The 20,824-nt window shown below is 35.0% G+C and overlaps 1 protein-coding gene across 2 annotated transcripts in view; it reads left to right on the top strand.

The window, feature by feature from the left end:
• LSAMP (limbic system associated membrane protein) overlaps positions 1 to 20,824 on the top strand; it is a 507,719-nt gene that overhangs the window by 477,903 nt on the left and 8,992 nt on the right. The gene's annotated exons all lie outside the window — the stretch shown is intronic.

The following is a 20,824-nucleotide window of genomic DNA, read 5'->3' on the forward strand; positions in this document are numbered from 1 at the left end:
AAAGTAAAAATACAATTAAAAGGTACATAGAAGCAAAGTAATAAGCAATTAAATTAAATCTACTGTAGTTATATACAAACAACAAGAAAAGAAATAACATAAGCATTGGGAAACCACATGGAAAAATAAATCAATTAAATTAATTATCATATAAAGCAAAAAGATAAATATACAGAAGGAGTTTTAAAAACTAAAAACTGTTTTGGATTTAGGTTTAGCTTCTCTGATTATTCACACTTCGACTGTATGAATGAAAAAAAGTTTATACTGAAATTAATACATTCTATTATTTGTCTTATTCAGTACCAACATACTATTTTAAAAAATTATTGTTACTTGGATATTTTATATCTATTTTTCTGTATAAATGCATCCAAATGGGTTCCAGATTATAGTGTAAATATATAATTAACAATGTAGTGAAAGTATTCAGAAACTTATCAAACAGGGGAAAAAACAGTGGATCCAAATAAGATCCTTCTAATGAATTTAACCTTTTACGTTACATTGTTGAAATTATGTTCTCAGAACACAATAAAAAATGAAAATGGAGAGAAGAAGCAGAGTGATTTAAACTGAAACAGCATTCATAAATTTAAGTACCACCATTGAGAGAGCCTGCCTCTTACATATTAGCCAGACTGGTTTTCTATATTAATGGAGCAGAGAAGATAAATCCCTAAAACTCACCTTAAAATTCAGAGCATTAATACAAATCACTAGTTCTGATGATTTTAGGAAATAGAGAACACTAAAATTTTAATAATGGCATTTCAAGAAAACTGAGTTGTACTTAACTTCTCTTTAAATAGAACTCAAGTATATCTAATCTATTTGCATTACTAAACATAGTAATACAAATAAAATATTTTAGGGTGCATAGAACCTTCTTCTGAATAAATATATTCATAATTGTACTATATCCTATGAACATTGCAGTATGCTATATTGAACTGACTGGACCTTAACTTCTCCACAGGACAAGATGAGAACATTTATTATTATTATTTTGCTGAGAACTCATGCTCTAGCTCTAAAATATAAATATGTCTTATTTATATCAAATTATATAAAGATTTTTGTCCTAGCCTTCTAGAGAATATGAATCAGTCAGAGTATATGTTTCATTCCTTATGCTTAAGAGTTTAAACCTTTTTTAGTGTTTTGTTTTGATTTTGCTGTTCTGCATTATATTTTTAATATGGCAGGATATATTCCACAGCTGAGTTAGTTCAATTTCCCTTGATTTTAAATTGCATTAGCTGCATCTCAACAGGTCTCCAGTGTATCCAGAATTACTATGATGATATTAATTCAACAAATCTGTAATTTTAATACATGGGTCTTATTTTAACTCTAAATGTTCTCAGCAGTTGCTCTGCTATGGGCAGTTAGCATAGATATTTGTTCTTTACTGTTTGCCCTATCTCTGCAATTTACCCTTGGGGGAACCTCAGGAAAAAATATTAAATTCCTAAAATATGTAATTATCACTAAAAGATAATAATTATTTTAGAAGTCATCATAGTCTGTGGTGACTGCAAGTGCTGTTAAACATACCAGCAACATTCTCTGGCTCCCAGCCTGGCTTAAAATCTAATTAACTGTTTTTGAAAAGGTATTTCTCTTCAGAATTTCTGTAATTTCCACTTTAATGTTTAATGAAATCTTGAAGAAATATATTTATTGAATCTATAGGATTATCTAACCATTATGGTAGTTAAACTGGTGCATGAAGAGGGTAAAAATACAATATCAAACAAAAGAACTTTCCAGGATGTATTAAAAAAATTTAGGAAGGCATGCAACCCAGTGGGTTACAAATTAGAAATTAGAAAGTCATGTAACCCAGTGGGTTACAGATCAGCCCAGCCACTGCCTATTGGAAGAGCCAGCTCCCTCAACCTTTCAAAGACAGCAGAGTAAGGACTACCTTAATCTTATGGGAAATGGCATACCAGAGAACAGGAGCATCAACAGAGAAAACAAGTATCCCAAACCCCTAAGATGGCACTTCTTCATTGAGATGCGCCCAAGCAGGATACTGATTTTATTGAATGGAAAAAGACAATTGGAGAAAAACCTGCTTTGAAAATAACCAGGCCCAAAGTTAGGAAAGATGTTATAAATAACCATCAATGCTTTGAATTGCACCTGGATGATAATAGATAACCAGTGCAGTACAGGTTTTACGCAGGCATACTGAGAGGGCTCCAATAACTACTCAGAGCAGATTCCAGGATGACATAAACAAAGACTTCTATGGTTGAAATCCATCACAATAAACACTGTACTATACAGTAGTAGCTTTAATAAGCATTAGGTAACTCCACTGTGAACATATAGTGAATCAAATACTATTTGGTTATTAGTTGTTCAGTGAATAAAATCTCATGGCTTGCCTGAATGTTCCATGTTCACCTGGGAGTTTATCCACTCTATAGACAAATTCAAAACTTCCCAAAATATTTAATTGCTACTGCTTTGCATCTTTAACTTCAACTTAACTATCTTTCAGTTTTTTGTATCTTCCAATATATTGCTCCTTTTATTTTCTCTAACGGCAGAAGCAGGAGAATTGTGACATTAAACTTAAAAAAAAAGATAATCACCCATTGCCTTTATGTTTTTGAATGAGACATATAAATGAAATGAATGCATCTAAACACATGAGATTGGGGTAGGGAACATAACAGTAACTATTTTGTGAAGCAATCACTGATTGGAGAATGACCCTGCACTGATAATAGCTAGTTGTAGCTAGTTACTTTTTTAGATTTAGTTGTTGTAGCTTACTTATACTAATACTTTCATTCTGAAGGTGGAACCAGCTAAAATCAACAATTTGAATCCAAGTTCAAATTGAATCTCTGTCAGAGAAGCACAACTGATTTCCATTAGAGTAATTTTTCATTCTCAAAGAGAATTCCAAGTGCTCAAGATGTTTTTTTGTAAATCTATTTTTCATGTTGTAACATGTTTTACTATAATCATTGAAACAGGGCATTGAGAAAATCGTAATCAGTCCATTGCAAAAGTGGACTGCAGTCCATTGCAAAGCTTTTACTTTGTATTTTTAAAAGAAATGTCATCAATAGCCATGCTGCTTGGAGAACTTAAAGGACTGGTGTGCACAAATCTGGAAAACACTGAAATTTCAGAAATGTGATCAGACCCATTTAGTGTACAGGTAGTCCTTGACTTATGATCATAACTGAACCCAAACTTTTGCTCATAAGACATCACAGTTGTAAATTGAGGCACCACATGGCTGACTCAATTTTACAACCAGTTTTATTATAGTTTTTGTGAGTTATGATGGTCGTAAAATGAATTATATAGTTGTTAAGCAAATTACATAGTTGTAAATCCAAACCCAAATATATCTAATGGGCATTTTTGCCAGGGCGAAAAGACAAAATAAATGCAAAATGTGATCTCATTATCATGGGACACTGCAAGTGGTTATAAATATGAGCCGTTGCCAAGCAACTAAAATGGGATCATATGACCATGGGGTGATGCAGCATTCATAGTTTTGAGGACTGATCGTAACTAACTTTGTTTTTAGTTCCATTGCAACTTTGGTTGTTAAGTGACAAGTCATAAATTGAGGACTACCAGTATTGTCTACACTTGCTAACCATCCTTTCAACACATTGATAATTAAAGTCCTTTATATTTTTTATTGATTGATTCAATTTACAGTATATAGCTGCCCATTTCAATTAATGACTCTGGGCAGCTTACAATTGCCAAAGTATAAAACAATTAAACAATAGAAATTAAACAAATCATCCAAAATAAATATACACAGCAGCTTAAATATTTAGCCAGTTAACAATAAAATTAAGAAACAGGGTCCCTAACACATTCAGCCCACTAGGCTCCGGAACACAGCCAGTTTTTAAAGCCTTACAAAAGGCCAACAGGATGGAGACCAGTCTAATAGAGAATATTCTACAGAGCAATGGCTACTGTAGAGAAGCTTATATTCTAGTTCACCTCAGCTGACAGTCATTGGCTGATGGAATATGCAATGTGCCAAATCTGCTGGATCAAATTGGACAGGTAGAGACTCTTGGGGAAAAAGTGGCCCTCAAGTAATCCAGTTCCAAGCCATGTAGGACTTTAAAAATGACAACCAGCACTTGAATCGAACCTGGAAACATGCCAATGATTACATGTATGTTATCTGTACCATATATTTGGCACAAATTACCAACAGCATAGCCACATTCTACACCAGTTGAAGTTTTTGAGTGCTCTTCAGGGGAGCCCCCTGTAGAATACATTGCAGTATATGCAGCTTTACTAAAAATATAATTTTTGTACCTGGGTTTCATCAACAGCAACTATTTTAAGTTCTGATAAATATCCTTCAGATTTATTTTCTCTGATTGTGACAAGTGGTGTATCTATATTATTTTAAAATATCAAGCAGAAAGCACCAACTGGTCACCAGTGTAAACATGAGGTTAATGGCCAAACCTTTGAAAGTAAAATCATTAGTGGCAAAAAGTAATAATACCATCACTTCTGCTTGGAGAAAACTGAAACAGGAGTAGGAAAATTCCACTGAAAGGAAAAATGGGAATGTGGCAGAAAGGGTTTATCCCAGCCATCAAATGTCAGCATGGATAAGTGAGGCTGAAAAAAGGTCTGGAATTGCATGAAGTTTCTGGACCTGATTATCATTCCATCTCAGGAGAGACATCCCTCCTATGTCAAAAGAAAACAAATACGTGTTTGAGAAAAGCAGTAAAAAAGTTTTATAGTGCTAGGGAATCAACAAATTGTGTAAGGTTTTAGGGTCCCAGTTCACTTCATGCAATACAAAAAATGTGATTTTTGATATATATCCATAAATGTATCTGATTAAACTCTCTGGATTCACTATTGACCTCTCTACCTCAGGAGACCAATACATGCATCATATGAGTTTGTCCCTAATTAGCAACCTAAGTAATTAATGAATGAGCTGGTACTGTATGACCACAGAGACTGAACGTCTATTTCTTAGTCAGTTGTTTTTGTTTTCTACTTTTCTTTGAGTTTCTCTTTGCATCATATATCCACTTCCAAATATTTAATCTGAAATGTAAAGATAGAGAAATGGGATAGTAAGGAAAAAGACAGTCATTATTAATTCTAATTATTGATTTAAAAAAACACAAAATATCTCCAAGACAGTAGCAGCCAAAAGACAGTAACTTTACTAGGTTCAATTTCCACATATCAAAAAATGTCAAGGAATTTTTCTTTAAAAATGACTCCACATTTTGCTGTTTTGTAGGCCATTCACCAATTCAAGATATCAATGCCATTTTGAGGGTCTGGCAAAGCATGCTGGTGAAATACTTGCCATTCAGCACCTGTTTTATCAATGATAAATCACATTGCACAGGGCTGGGTTTGCATGATTAATACCATTGCCTGAGTGTGGTAACAATAAAAACAGCAATAGAAAATTGCCCATTCTCAACAAATTGGTATTCTACAAAAGCAGAGGATGGGATCCAAGGTAATTGCAATGAAAAGTAAGGAAAACATTCAACTATTATCCATCTTTATTTATTAAAAGCATTTCCACACTTTTGAAGCTAAACCATTAGAACAGCTGCCAGCAGCTTACCACTAGATGCAGCCAAGAATTTGAGATACTTTTTGTATCCTTTGACTGCTAACAATTATCTGAAATTTTAAAACTCAGTTCTGATATTCCTAATTTTAAGAGAAGGAGTGAGTATCTATTATGTAAGAAATACAAGGTTTCTGCCAGCATTATTGTTCAGCACAAGGTTTCTCCTTTACACTGTGTGATCAATGGTTCAGCCTATTATTTTATGCCTACATGCTGGAATTTCTTGGTTTCTAGAATTGAAAGCTAATGATGGATAGTTGTAACAATATTCAAGGTAAGTTGCACTATGTCTTATTAAGAAGGACAATTTGACATGGACACTATTTTTGCAGCACCTTGTGTCAGTTATAAAGTATAATGCCACCTGCAGATTCAAAGAGTGATAACTAGAGAAGAATATTGTGTAATTTCATACTGGCTGAAGCAAACCCAACATGTTATTTCTATATCTAGTTTTAAGACATATGTGAAGAACAGATTGTGTTTTAGGTCATATATATGCAAATGTATTGAAAATTCAAAAGAGTTCACAAATTGTTAAGCACATTGTATGATAAGATATTATATAGCTAAAAATAACTGTGCTTATTCAATTATAGCAGCAGTATTAGCAACAAGTGCCATACACCTAATTGTAATCATAAATTTGTCATTGTTTCAACAGTTACATATTATAAGAAATATAAGAATGAAGATTAGTTTGGTTATTTATGAAATTATAGCAGCAAGTCAAGCTACAATTAAAGATGAATAGCAGTGATATATGTGATTTCAGCTGGAATAAAAAGGAAGGATTCAATATGACTTTGCTTTTTATAGTTCAGAAAAAAACAACCAAAAATCTTTAGGACAAACACATTTATTGTGACATAAGTAACAGGTTTCCAAGTGATGAAATGGACTTGACAATAAGCTTATGTACTCTTTTGATATTATATATTATGAAGTGATACAGGCCATTGGTTTGTCCTTGGAGGAATTTATAAGTAATCTCAATAGTACTTATAAATGCCTTTCATATCAGGAAAAAACTACAGTCTAATTGCATTTGTAGAAGAAACACTTCTTAAAGTTCTAATGGGCTCTTAATGAATGAGAAAAGCTGTGCCCAGAACAAAAATTCTTCCAAAAAAATTAAAGAATACCCCCAACAGTCAGCTAGGAAGCAAAAACTCTATACAGGTGCAGGAACAATCTCAAAAAGATAACAGAGAGAGTGAGACATATCATCAAATAACTAATCTGTAGAAATCTATTGTACTCTTTGAGAGATATACTCAATGTAACTTCTCCCAATTTGGTGCCTTCCAGATGTGGTGGATCTACTATTCCCAGAATTCAAAGCCAACATGGTGGTCTGGAATTTAAGGAAATAGCACATCAGGACATTAGGCAGATTGGTGGCAGATTGGAGAAACCAAGAATAACAGATAACATGTTTTCAGTAGTTTATCAAAAGAATCAGAGAATTGGAAAGGGCAATTTAGGCATTGATTCTCACTCCTTCTCTGAGCCAGAAACCATGTAGAAATAGATAGTAAAGTTATAGGAATAATTCCACTATGAAACAGAGCTATTTTGTGACAATTGCTGCCACTGTGAAATAATTGTATGCAACGAAATACGCACTCTTAAATTGGTTAAAATGTAGTAGTCCAAAGTCTTGCTGTCTTCTCTCTTGTTAGGAAAATATGTAATTTTTAAAGCCCTGCTCAGAGGTTTATGTGTTAGTAGATATGTTCCAGCTTCACATTAGACTATTGCACATTCAGGAATAGATCTAAAGTGAGGTATAAGTGTGTTTTTCCCCAGTACTTAAAAAAATAAACCCTCCAGTGATTCTCTATTGAATATGCTTCTAGTTTCTTTAAGATCAGTGTGCATCCAAAGGGTTTTGAATCTAACAGTTCCACTTGGAAATCCTCAGAAAGTTCCATTCTTTTCTTCAAATATTTCTTTCAGTGAAACAATGGATGTTAGATCATGAAAATGTTACATTTGTATAGATTGATTTGAAGGATTTAAGGAACACTTTCAGGTTTTTCAGAGATGCCTTTCCCCAGAACTCATCCACTTGATGGATGAATGAGCATGATAGAGCTTCTTGGGTATTATTCCTAATCTTTGGTATGCTTTCTTGCCAGCAGAATCCTTATACTCTTTCCTCATGAAATTGTTATTGTTATGGTTGGTTGCACAGGCAGCCAGATATTTAAGCTGGATTTGGCATTTTTATCCACCTGTTGATTCTTCCCACAAACCCAGGTTAGGCAAAAGTTCTGTTTAATAATATTAGAAGTATCATCATAAAATGTAAGGTTTTCCAAGTAAAGCTGACTTTTGCAATGGACTGATTATGATTTTCTCAATGCCCTGTTCAGGTGGTATTTCAGATGTTTTGGAATTGCATCCAAGATGCCTATACTATTTTTGCCTTCTTTTTGCCATAATCTTTCTATTTCTATTTGTATATATTTGTATTTTGTGATTTTCTCTAGTTCTTTCTCTTCTCTTCTGCGGTTCTTTCTCTTCTATTTTGACTCTGGGTATTGAATATCTACTATCCAGACTTTTTTGTCTTTCATATTGACACTTGTTAAATCTGGGATGTTACATAGGAGGTACCTATCTGTTTTAATTATAAGAATCCCAGAACACTTTAGCTTCTTCTTTTTCTATTACGTTCTCTATTTTATGGTATCACCAGTTTTTGCTCGTGAACAAATAATACTTTTTATAGTTCTTCCAATGCACCATTGCTGTTATTTTGTCATGCCATTGTTTGTCAGTCTGTTCAATCTTTTGCAGTAACTTACTATGTGGTCCACTGTTTCTTAGATTTCTTTGCAGAGGCAACATTTAGCTGCCAGTTGATGTCTTCTCAATTATCAATTATTTCTATTTGTTCTTAAAGAATTAGCTCCTTTGTCTCTTTCTTCAAGTTTTCTGCTATTAGATATTGCCAGGTCTTGTTATTATCTGCTTTGCATGGCTTTTTTTTTTTTTAATGTACTGGCCGTGTAATAATTTAACTTGCAGTGTCTCTTTTCTGTTCTTCATTTGGTCTTTCTTGTAAGCCAGTTTAGTCTTTATAGTACTCAGCCATCATGGTATACTAGTGTGTCTTCTTTACTGTCCTTCACATATTCTTCCAGTGCCCTTTTTTCTTCTTCAATCATCTAATGTACTTGCAACATTCCACACTCACTTACTATTTTCCTTAGTAAATAAAGCCTGTGAATGTTGCTGCCAGGATGAAGGGTATGATTCATTATTGTTATTTTTCTGGTCTTCCTATCCAGGGCCTTTAGTTCTGCTTGAGTCCAGTTCACTATTCCAATTATGTATCTAATGACTGGAATTACCTATCTGTTAATTGACTTGATGGTATTTCCGCTACTGAGTTGGATTTTAATCTTCTTCACTCCCTCATTGTATTCACTCCTAACCTTTTTCTTGACTTCAGTGTGCTTAATATTGTGTTAGCACTGATTCTATTTCAGGTGGTGTTTTTCCATACAGATTCAGATTCTCCATATAAAGGAAATAGGATAGTCTGGTAGAATGTTTTGATATTTGATAGTCACAGTATGGTGTGTGCTTAAATAATTTATATCTCACCACATTTTTATGGGAGAAAGAGACTTTTCATTTGGCTCCTTTGATGAAATCTATCCAGTACAGTTGAATGTCTGGCATAGCTGTTGTCTTCCTTAGAGCATACAAGACTCACAACCGCGTCAAGATAGTGCCTCACTGGAGGTATTATTATTATTATTATTATTATTATTATTATTATTATTATTATTATTATTGTTGTTATTATTATGGTTCATTGTAGAGTCAGCCAGATATTTAAACTGGATTTGACATTTTTCATCACATCCCCATGTTTTTATCTTTTTATAAGTTTATGTTATCAAGAGCCGTGATGGTGCAGTGGTTAGAATGCAGTATTGCAGGCTAACTCTGCTCTCTGCTCAAGATTGACTTAGCCTTCCATCCTTCTGAGGTGGGTAAAATGAGGGCCCAAATTGTTGGGGGCCATATGCTGACTCTGTAAACTACTTAGAGAGGGCTGTAAAGAACTGTGAAGTGGTATATAAGTCTAAGTGCTATTGTTATTATTATTGATTCATTGCATTGTCAGACAGATGTTTATTAACACTCAGTACCATAGATTCTGGGAGTCACAAGTAAAAATGACCAAGTTTTAGTGTGATTTTGGTCATCATAACAGAGTTTAATTGCTGAGATGTTTGTGTTTTATTTAATATTTATATCATTTTTCTTTTAAATAGACAAGTTTGGGTTTCTTTTATTTTGTAAATAATTGAGAATGAATAATAATGGGTGATCCAAAGTCCAGTAGTCTCTACATCTGTATGTTCTTAAGACTTAGTGAAACACACCACACATATTGGATATGTTATTACTTTGTGGAAAGTGATTACTTTCTAAAATACATAATACAACTAGTATTCAATCACTTCAGAACTCATTGCAAACATTTATACTGAGGTGTCCTCACCCCTCAGTCTGTATATCAAAGTGCTTTTTTGAAAAAAGAAAACCCATGATTATTGCTAGATCTTTAAAATCATATATTTGCTGCAGTAGATGTGTAATACTATTTTGCAGCATCTTTCAGCATCTATAATGTGTCATCATGTTATGTCTCTTACCTAAAAATTGTCATTTCTTGTTGCTACAAAAGCTAGTCCAGTTTAAGAGTACTGACAGGTTTTTGTGAAAATTACTGTTTATGGGAAAAATTATTGTTCTTTTATCCATAAAATGAAGTCCAAATGGCATGATATAAATCTGCCACCTCAGGCAACAGAATTAGGTTCTCTGCCACCGTATAGCAAAAAGATAGGGAAAAAATCCCTAAGTACTAGCTGCAAATCCCTCAAGCCTTGGAACTGAGCACAGAGCCTTGGAAGAAAGAAATTAAAACTTTCAAAGTGTGACCTTGGAAATGGATTTAATAGTGTTCCTCCATTTTAAGCCTTCCTGAAAATAAAGATTTCATCTTAGGAATGTCTAAAAAAGAATCAACAGACTATAAAAATTACTTTTTGTTGAGGTACTGCTTATGTCAAAATCTAGTTTCTTTTAAGTGAGACAGTAGGAAAGTAAATACATGCTTTCATTGTTGTATTTATTCAGGTTGGGAAAACACAGGAGTTGTATTCATTTTTGATGTATCTATTCTTAAGCCATTCCCAAGTTTTGTTACTGTTTCCCTTGCTTTCAATTTATTTCTGGTATTGACCATGCCAAAGTTTCTTTTAAATTTATTATTTGCTATTATAACAGTTTGGATTTTGCCTTTGACTCTGCCACATTCAAAATGTTTTCCTTACAGACATTAATTAATATTGTATATTTTTGCATTCTTTATGTAATCTTTTCAAAATATTTTTCTGATTTCATTCTCCTCAGTCTGTTTCAGTTACAACCAACCTATATAGGGTCTATGACAACTTGCCTCAGCTAACTCCCCTCTGTCAACTCATCACAGAGTAGCTTGCCATGGGACAACTCGCTGCAGGAAAATTCAACAATTAATTATTTAAAATAATTTTTAAAATATTTTAATTTTTGTCATTCACTTTTGATTTTGTCTCTTCTTTGGCATCCTTTCTTTAATGATTCTATTCCAATATTTCTTCAATATTAGTGTAACACTTTTCCTGCAGCAAATTGTCTTGCAACAAATTGACCATGGCAAGTTGTCCCACAATGAATTGGCCACAAGTTGGCTGCAGCGAGTTGGCTGTGGCAAGTTGTCTTTGGAGAGTTGTGGTAGCAAGTTGACCACAGCAAGTTGTCTCATTCCACCAGCGTATCTTAGGAATTTTGGAAGATACAATAAACTAGTGTCTTGGAGATTGAACTCTGGGAGATGTAGTGCCCGACAAGACTTGGACAGAACGGATGGAACATTATACTGTTATCCTCCTCTATCTGTCATTCTGTACAACAAAAATTTGCAGATTTCCAGGAAATAATCTGAACACACAATTCATAACAAAATAAAGAACATTCCACCCTTGAGAAATTATTTTTTCTTTTCAGATAATTTTCTTTTCAGTTTCTTTCACCAAATTGAAAGAAAATTGCTACCAAAAATGCAGGGAAAAATATTTGCATTTAGCTACAAATATGTGAATAATTTTCCATAATTCCTTCCCAGGGATTTTATTTAAATTGAGGAACAAGTACTTTGGAGATATCCATATTTTCCTAGCCCCTTCCTACTGCTCTGCCAACCTTCTCACTTATCTGCCTTGTATGATTTACCACAACTGTAAAAACTGTAATCATTCAATTTAATATGGATTCACAATATATGAGATGTATGTTAGGAGAGAAAAAAAAGAACTGGGTTTGGAAGAAGCACATCAAACTGACCAGGTAATATCTCTTCCCCTTGTGAATATGTGCCTGGAAAAGATATCACCATCCGTTGTCTCATCCATTCCAGACAGCAGGCCTTGTGTATGATTTCTTCCCTATGGTACTTCTTCCATTTCTTCTTCTATAGTGGAGTCATGTCTGTCACCACATGGAAAGATGAAAGTGTCAAAGATGAACTGCTTTTGTGCATTCTGTAACTTCCCTTATTATTCCCTTTCTACCATTCCTGTATAGTCCGAACATAGTCTGCCTCATGCTGAGAGAAGCTGTTCCTATTGAATTTGTCTGGGTGTGACAAAATGAAAATGTTGTCAGTTCATTGTATTTTCATTCTTTTTTTCTTTTATGAACATAGATCAGTTTTTGGAATTTGTTCATACACAGGAGAAAAGGAAACTGATTTTTTAAAAAAGAACTAACATAGAAGAAAACAGAAGGAGAGGTTCGTTCTACCCTCTGTCTGAGTCATGGCATCAGAAGCCTAGATAAATTCATGAAGTTACAAATCATCAGTGCATATATTCTATCAGATTTAACCGAAATCTAAGTCTCTTTTTTTTAAAAAAAAATGCAGTGTTTGCTTTCATTCAAAAACAAATATCTAGTACTTAAACATATTGTACATTTACTTTTATTTTTGATATTTTTTTATTTAAATTATTGCAAGTGTTGATTATCCTTAGGCATACAGATCAAATAAGCTGAAGCTGTGAAAGATTAGTGATCTAAATACAAGTCTTTATATGTACGAATATGCCACCTTGTGGCAAAAGAATATACTTTGTATATTTATAAAGTATCTTGAACATCTGTGCCACTAGATGGCAGAAATAAAATATCGTGCTCATTTAAACATAATGTTTCTATCCATATGCAGTTTGAGTGGGGTACATTCATATTACAATTCCTTTAAAAAAAAATTGTAATCTATGCTAAATTAAATATTGTCTAATCACTTCTGGATACTTGCTGTGTAAGTATTTGGGGCAGAAATGGTGAATATTTTAGGAATATAAATACTCCTAAATTTATTTCTACAATGAAACAATGATAACAATTAACTTGGTATTCGCATGTAAATCCTTCCTTACCTTAGTTTGTCTGTTGAAGTTAGAAAAAATATTTTTCCAATAGGAAATATCAGTATATATAAAGTCAGTTTTATTTAGTGTTATGATTGACAGAAACCTTTCAGGAATTCAGGAGAAATTGTCTATATTCTGTTAACTCCACAAATCTAGAATTATCTAAAATTTTGTAAATTAAAAAAGAAAAAGTCCTTTTTCACAAGGAAGAGTCCAGATAGTTCTCAAAAGAAGTACATGTACCCTTTATATAATTTTGGTTGCCTCAACACTGACAGAAGATATAAACTTTATCTCCTGACTATATAAAGCAATGGTGTGTCTTCCTTATTAGACCAGCTTGTGTTTCAGTTTCCCATAAATCTGTTACCGTTTATTCTCCTACCGTGCTTCTCCAACAATACAGCCCCCCCAATAGGAAGACCCAGCATGTTTTTTAGGCATAAAATGAAATTAAGCCCCTCCCCCAAATTTAGGCCTAGTTTAAAACATGCGAAATTGGGGGGGAAAGCGGGGGGAAACTTGCCATTAGGAGTGCCCCGCAGGCAGCTACACCTGACCATCAGCCGCTTCTAACACCATGGTGGAGCACGGAGGGCTCCCTTACCCCTCCCTTACCTGGGTCAGCAGGCGGGCAGCATCGGCGTGGATGTCTGGTAGCATTTCAGCCGCTTCTCAGGCCTCCGTAGTTTCCACGGTTTCCACCGGTGCTGGTGCCTCTCTCACCAGTGCCATCTCCAACAACAGCATCTGAGTCGCTCCCGCTTTTCCCCCATCCCCATAACAACAGGGGGAAAAAAGATTTTGAGGTAACTTGGAGCACCGCGCACTGTGTTTTGGTTTAATCCCAAGCGGCTGGGTGGGCGTGAGAAGAGCTGAGCAAGTGTCTCTGCTGCTGCTACCCTTGGTGCTCCAGCCTCGGGCTCTGCAAGTTTGCAAAAGTCCCGGTGCACAGCCTGTTCCTGCATTCCAAGTGCCCAGGCCAAGCTGCAGCTGTCCCTCTCTCACCAGCGCCATCTCCAATAACAGCAGCAGCAGGTGCGGAAACCGTGGAAGCATTTCAGCCGCTTCTTGGGTGGAGGGGCCGCCTCCATAACTTCTATGGTTCCCTCTGCTACTGCCGCTGTTATTGGAGATAGCGCTGGTGAGAGAGGGACAGCTGCAGCTCGGCCTGGGTGCTTGGAATGCAGGAATGGGCTGCTGCACCGGGACTTTTGCAAACTTGCACAGCCCGAGGCTGGAGCACCAAGGGTAGCAGCAGCAGAGACACTCACTCAGCTCTTCTCACGCCCACCCAGCCGTTCAGGATTAAACCAAAACACAGCACGCGGCGCTCCCAGGTACCTCAAAATCTTTTTTTTCCTGTTGTTACGGGGATGGTGGAAAAGCGGGAGTGACTCAGACACTGTTGTTGGAGATGGCACTTGTGCAAGGGGGGGGGGGGAGAAATTAATTCACGTCCTAGCCATTTTTTCGGGGCTCAAAAAAATAATAAGGCCTGGCCTTATTTTGTGAGAAACACGGTATTAACAATCACAAAATATTTTGGTCCCTTTTCACAATACAGTTAGTTAATTCACTCAATGGGAGAGTTTAATATTTTTTGGGAACACCAAAAAGGGTTCAGTTAATCTAGTCAATCTTCAGGGAAAATACATTTACGAATAAAGGCAAATGAAGAATCCTGCAAGATACATTTAAACAAATCCAGGTATTCACATAGATAATATAATTCTACTAGGTTAATCATGTTATAGGAACATGTTAACAGTCACCTGCCTTGTTTTGGACAAAAAAAAATTACTGAAAAGGCTGAAAATGTAAATTTCTCCAAGGTGTTCATTGTTAAGTGCTGTCATGATGGAACAACCTTCCTAATCTAAACAAGTAGCTGTACTCAAACCAGGTAGCCAAAGCAAAGAATATAGCAATGACATTGAAACCCATCCAAAACTCTGATAGTCCAAGGACAAATAGAATAATAAAATGTATCTAGTTGGTCAGGATTTTGTGCAGTATGGCAAAACCAGCAGTTTTGGATTTAGGGAATGGGATCATATGCCACCAGATCTAATAAGTGGAATTGCATGGAAGTTGCATGTGGTACAGGCTCCAATCTGGGAACATTTGTGCACATTTTGGACACTCTCTTAGTGTCAGCCAAAACCTTCCAGAGTGCAGGATCCTAAAACAGAAAGTCTTCAGGCTTTTTGATCTGCTGAAAGCCTCTCAACAGACAATTAATGCCCCTGGCCTCTCTCAACAATTTATCAAGTCATCCAGTAGAAATGTGGGAGATATTGATAAAGAGGATCCAATAATGCAAGTTCTGAAGCAACATGGACACGCACTTTTGTCTTAGAAGCAGCTGCATCAAAAAGCATCTTTAAAAGTTACTTTTCATTTGAAGCTGTATTTTTCAAAGTTTTGCACACAGTCTTCATCTAAATGGCACCTAAAGCACCAGTACAGTAGTACTCTATATTAGGGAAGGAAGGAATACTGGGGGAAAAAATGCAGCAGTTCTTCTTCATCTCTACTTTAAACACACAGAGTGAGGCAAAAACTTCCTTCCAGCATTTCAATATGCAGTTGAGTTAGAGATTCCACATTCACATTTAAATAAGTGCAGTAATCTGTGTTATATTTGTGCCATTAACTCTCCTATGTAACTATGAAGGCATCTAGCAGGTTTTTGTTCATTAATTCATTTATTTATCTAGGAATCCAACCAGAGGTGATATTCAGCAGGTTCTGACCAGTTCTGTTGAATCAGTAGTGGAAATTTTGAATAGTTCGGAGAACTGGCAAATACTATCTCTGACTGGAAATTTTACAGTATCCTTCCCCTGCCATGCCCACAAAGCCATGCCCACAGAACTGGTAGTAAAAACATTTTTTGAATCCCACCACTGTATTCTGATACACATTTTATAGTTCTAAAATTTAAGTTCTGATCACAACTTTGAGCCTTTCCTACCACCCTGTTCTTTTTACTCCCATTGCGAATTGTCCCATCAAATGAAATTGCAAATGCACTATTGAAAAGAATCAAATAAAAAGACAGTTCAATCCATAATTGCAGTTGAATTATTGTGAGTCTGAAGTAAAATATCACAGAACATGCAAAGGAAGTAGGAAAGTTCGGTCTGCTTTAAGTTCAGAATGGGTTAGCACAAATTAAAGAAACACTAACAAAATCAGCTAGACATAAGCTAATCTTTTCATGGGCATAAGAAGGGTCAATTTAGTAAACATTTTGCAATGTTACTCAATAGTTTTTATTTTTCTCTACACATTTTAGATTCCATGCAACAGGAGCTATCTTACAGCAGAGGGCACCAGAGACTACTGCATAGATGTATGCATTTAGTGGTGTAAATCAAAAATTGTAATGAAAAGCTAAAGAAATATTTTATAATCTATTATAATTTATATTTTATAAACTCGGGAATTTTGAAATTCATCATATCTAAAAACATTGTTTACAATTAATAATGGGGAAACTATTAAACTGTCATAATTCAAACAAAAAGACATTTATTACAATGATAGGCTAATTCTCTGAAACAAGTAGCTATTTTAATAACTTTTCTCCTGCTTTTATTTTGGCTAATGAATTAATCAATTATAATAAATTTTCTAGCAAACATATCCTGACAACTTGGGTTGGCCTGTACTTCCAAACTTTAAAGAAGGATATACTGCCAGTCCTCCTTTAGGATGTGTTTCTGAAAATTGCTGTGTGATTTCTCTTTCAATATAAAAGTTTTCTTTTATTCCAAGTTTTTCTGAACTTTTCCTTCCTCTCCTTGAGAAGCAAGTAATCATGCATACCAATCAGCCTTGTGCTTCCTAGGACTAAGACAAATTGGCCCAAATTAGATGCCTTTAGAAATAAGGTGAGAATAAAACTCTGTATCTCCCAGTTTTCAGCCCCGTTGCCTTAACCATTATATCAAACTGGCTCTCTCTTTCAGCAATGCATTATGATATAGAATAACTTTTACCCAAATTTGCTCTCTGTGAATCATGCTGGCATATATCACAACTTATCCCAACCTGAGGTTTTCCAGATTCGCACCTATTCACTAGAACCAGTTGTTAATATTCTAAGCAGTTTGGAGAACCCGTTGTTAGAAGAAATTACTGGCCTAATCCTGTAAGGGAGGCAGGAAGGAAACATTCTGGTGTTCCTTATAGAAACTGCCTCTCCGTTAACCCTTATTACGTTCTTGGCAGAACTAGACTTCCTGTCTCAGGAACTTCTCTGGAGTTTTTTTCCCCTCCTTTGCTGGTACTTTGCTTGTGTGGAGTGACCATTCAAAGTTACAATGGCACTGAAAAAAGTGACTTATGACCATTTCTCACACTTACCACTGTTGCAGCATCCCCACAGTCATGAAAGGCCAGGCGAGGAGATGCGTGCCTCGATGTGAGTGATATTGAGTTGGACATACCCAGTCAATAACATGACCACCAAGCCATGTCCGCCAAGTCACATGACCACCAAGCCATGCCCACCACCTAAGCCATGCCCACAGAACCAGTTGTTAAAAAGTTGTAATCTCACCCCTGGATATAAGCATATTTGGATCACTATAGCCTGGTGAGAATACTAGATTGTAGGCCAGAGCTGAACTAACAGCTTTGGATATTGAGAGTTTTCTTTATTCTAAAGTCTGACTGAACAATAAAAATGTCATCAAAATAAATTTAAGCAATTTATATAAATGTATTGTAGTTCCCAGTTCTGATAATTGGTAGGATTTAAAAGACTTACTGTCTGCTCAAATATTGTCTGCCCATTACAAATGGAAACTATATTTCATATGGTTGCTTCTAGAATTTCTATTAGTTCCCTTCTTTCAAATTTATATTCAAGAATTATAACTCATGAACGCAAAACAGGATTTTAACAATGGTGGTTGCATTCATGGAAAGATGGTGACTTGTACAAAACCACAAAAACATGTCATTTTTGGACAACTCTTTTTATTATAATGATGAAGTCTCCTTTAAAATGAGCTTGACTCTTGATAGTCCCATCATGAATATGAGACACAGAAATGGGCATTGCCTTCTACTCATTTACAGTTCATCATATATGCAATTTCTGCTCACTTTGCCATGCTCCAACTGAAAGATATTTTCTGACTTCTGCTAGTTCAAGTTTTGCCATCTGTTTTGTACACTGTGTTTTAATTTACTCTAACAAAAAATCCTTGAATTTACACAGGGACAGGATTCTGCCATCTGATCCCATTTTTTCTCAAAGTCTGTTGCAGATTGTTTTATTTTCTCAGGGTCATAATAATTATAACACTTTCTTAACATGAAGAACACCAGAGTTCAAAACCTTGCAATAACTATTTGGATTAGTATTATTTTTCTACCTTTAATTTATGTCCCTCCTTCCTCTTAAACTGCTTTAAAAGCCTCATTGACATTCTTTAATTTTCCAGGCACTTGAGTGAGAATGGTCTCAACCCAGCTGAGCTATTTGGAAGCTAAGGATGAAATGATTTATCTGTGACTAGAAAAATGATAAAATTGTGTACTGGTGATTTCTTAAAAAACTGAAAAAGTAGAATAGTTCAAGGGGAAAAAATGATATATGTGTGTTTGAAAGTTTCTGCTAAGGTTTCTGCTAAGGTGTCAGCCAGAAACATTCTGCATGTCACACAAATGTTATGACTACTATGCCACTTGAAAAATATCTATAACAGAAATTGTAGCAGACCACCTTAAAGAAACCTGAGAAAATGCAAGAAAGAATTTTGTTTTAATTTTAAAGGTTATGGTTGTGATAGATAGATAGATAGATAGATAGATAGATAGATAGATAGATAGATAGATAGATAGATAGATAGATAGATAGATAGATGATAGATAGATATGGATGCTTTCACTTCTTTATATATAATTTCAGTTTCAATTATATTTAATAAAAGTTTGAGTCTTGATTAAGTCTTGCTCACAGGTACTTTCTTGGGATGAAATAACAGGAAGGAATTGTCAAGTCCTATGTTGAGCTATTGTCCAGATTGAATTCTTTATAAACTGCAAAGGTATTTCAGATAGGATTTTTTCTTAATCTGATTTAGTTATAATGGCAGAAACACAAGACATGTTAAGGGTACAGTATGGATAGGCTTATAGACAGATCCATATAGTTTTCTTGACAAGAGGACTGAAGTGACTTGCCATTGCACTCTTGGGACATTTTTTGGGAATTTCTTCACTTACAGCACTAATATCTCTTGATAGTCATCCATACAACTACTTCTGACTCTATTCAGCTTTTTTGGAACAGCAAAGATGAAGTAATTGTTGCCACCTGGCTGGCATTTTGTTTATATTAATGTCTCACTACACCTTATATATGATACAATTAACTGTTTTTAAAGGATCCACAAATATTTCTCAGTGGGTCCCAAGTATTTGATAAAGAAAAGAAAATGTAAACTTGAATTATTAAAGTTGAGTTACATGTAATAATGTTTGACTGTTATCTAGATAATTTATAAAAGGTTCTGTTTCTAAGGCAAATTTGAAGATATGTTAGGGTTTTGATCCAACACATGAAGATGGTACTAGCCAATAAAGAACTTGCTCCATAAAATTGTCAGCAGTTATATCACTTAACTTTTCAATCAGTCTTCCATTCCCTCACTCAAATAATTGATTTTTCTTTTATTATCAACCATTTCCTGAGCATGGGATATACACACATGCACACAAACATATTTCTATCTCACTTTCTAGAATTTTTAAGAATAAATTCAGATTCAGGAAGGAACAATTGATTTCACATCATTTATATAATGCAAAATATAGAATTTACCATGCAATTACATTATATTCCAGAGTGTTACTATGCCAAATACAATTTAAGAGACCTTTCTAAGTGGGAGTGAAGTGCCCATGTCTAAATGAAAGGATGTGCATCATGTTAGCATTTAATAGTCCTGTTATGATTCATTGTTATTTGTTGCTACAGCACTGAATGCCTTTCATTGTCCATCCCTGTGAAAATCAAGGCTTTTCTGGAACTCCTGTTGCTCCACTCCATGGGCATCATTATACAGGACCATCAATATTATACTGAAAATCATTCCCTTTCCCGATTACCAAATAAATAATTATGCAGTCTCCTCTGGGATTGAAGCCATTTGCTGATTGGTTCCATGTTTTATTGATTAGAGTGCTGTGATGAATTGGTCCCTGAAGAGGGGATGTCTGGCTGTAAACAGATGGTTGTGAACGTGCAGAATTATAATGATCTTTTGCATTCAAGGGCCACCACATGATTGGTACAGATAATTGGTACAGATAAAATTGGGGGAGCAGAAAGAACATTCATACAGAGCTCTTGCTCACATCATGTAAAAGGATTTATTGCTGACCTTGGGAAGGTATGAAAGAGTCATCAAAGAAAAAAGAAAAAAGCTACTAAGGAGGGACTTGGAAAGGAAACTACAGGAAGGAAAAATGAGAAAGAACCTTATTCAACCTTGATTTTGTTTAGTATAAGATAAGATTGAGGAAAACCTGGACAGACTTTCAAGATTCTGTTAATATACTTTAAGGCAACAATGTAACATTTTTGGAATCCTTGTGGTGTCTGTTTCTTGACCTGATCTACTTTGAAGAATTGATTCATTAA

Source organism: Pseudonaja textilis, chromosome 7, assembly GCF_049901715.1.
Source record: "Pseudonaja textilis isolate UNSWEBS1 chromosome 7, rPseTex1.2, whole genome shotgun sequence".
Classification (NCBI taxonomy): Eukaryota; Metazoa; Chordata; class Lepidosauria; order Squamata; family Elapidae; genus Pseudonaja; species Pseudonaja textilis.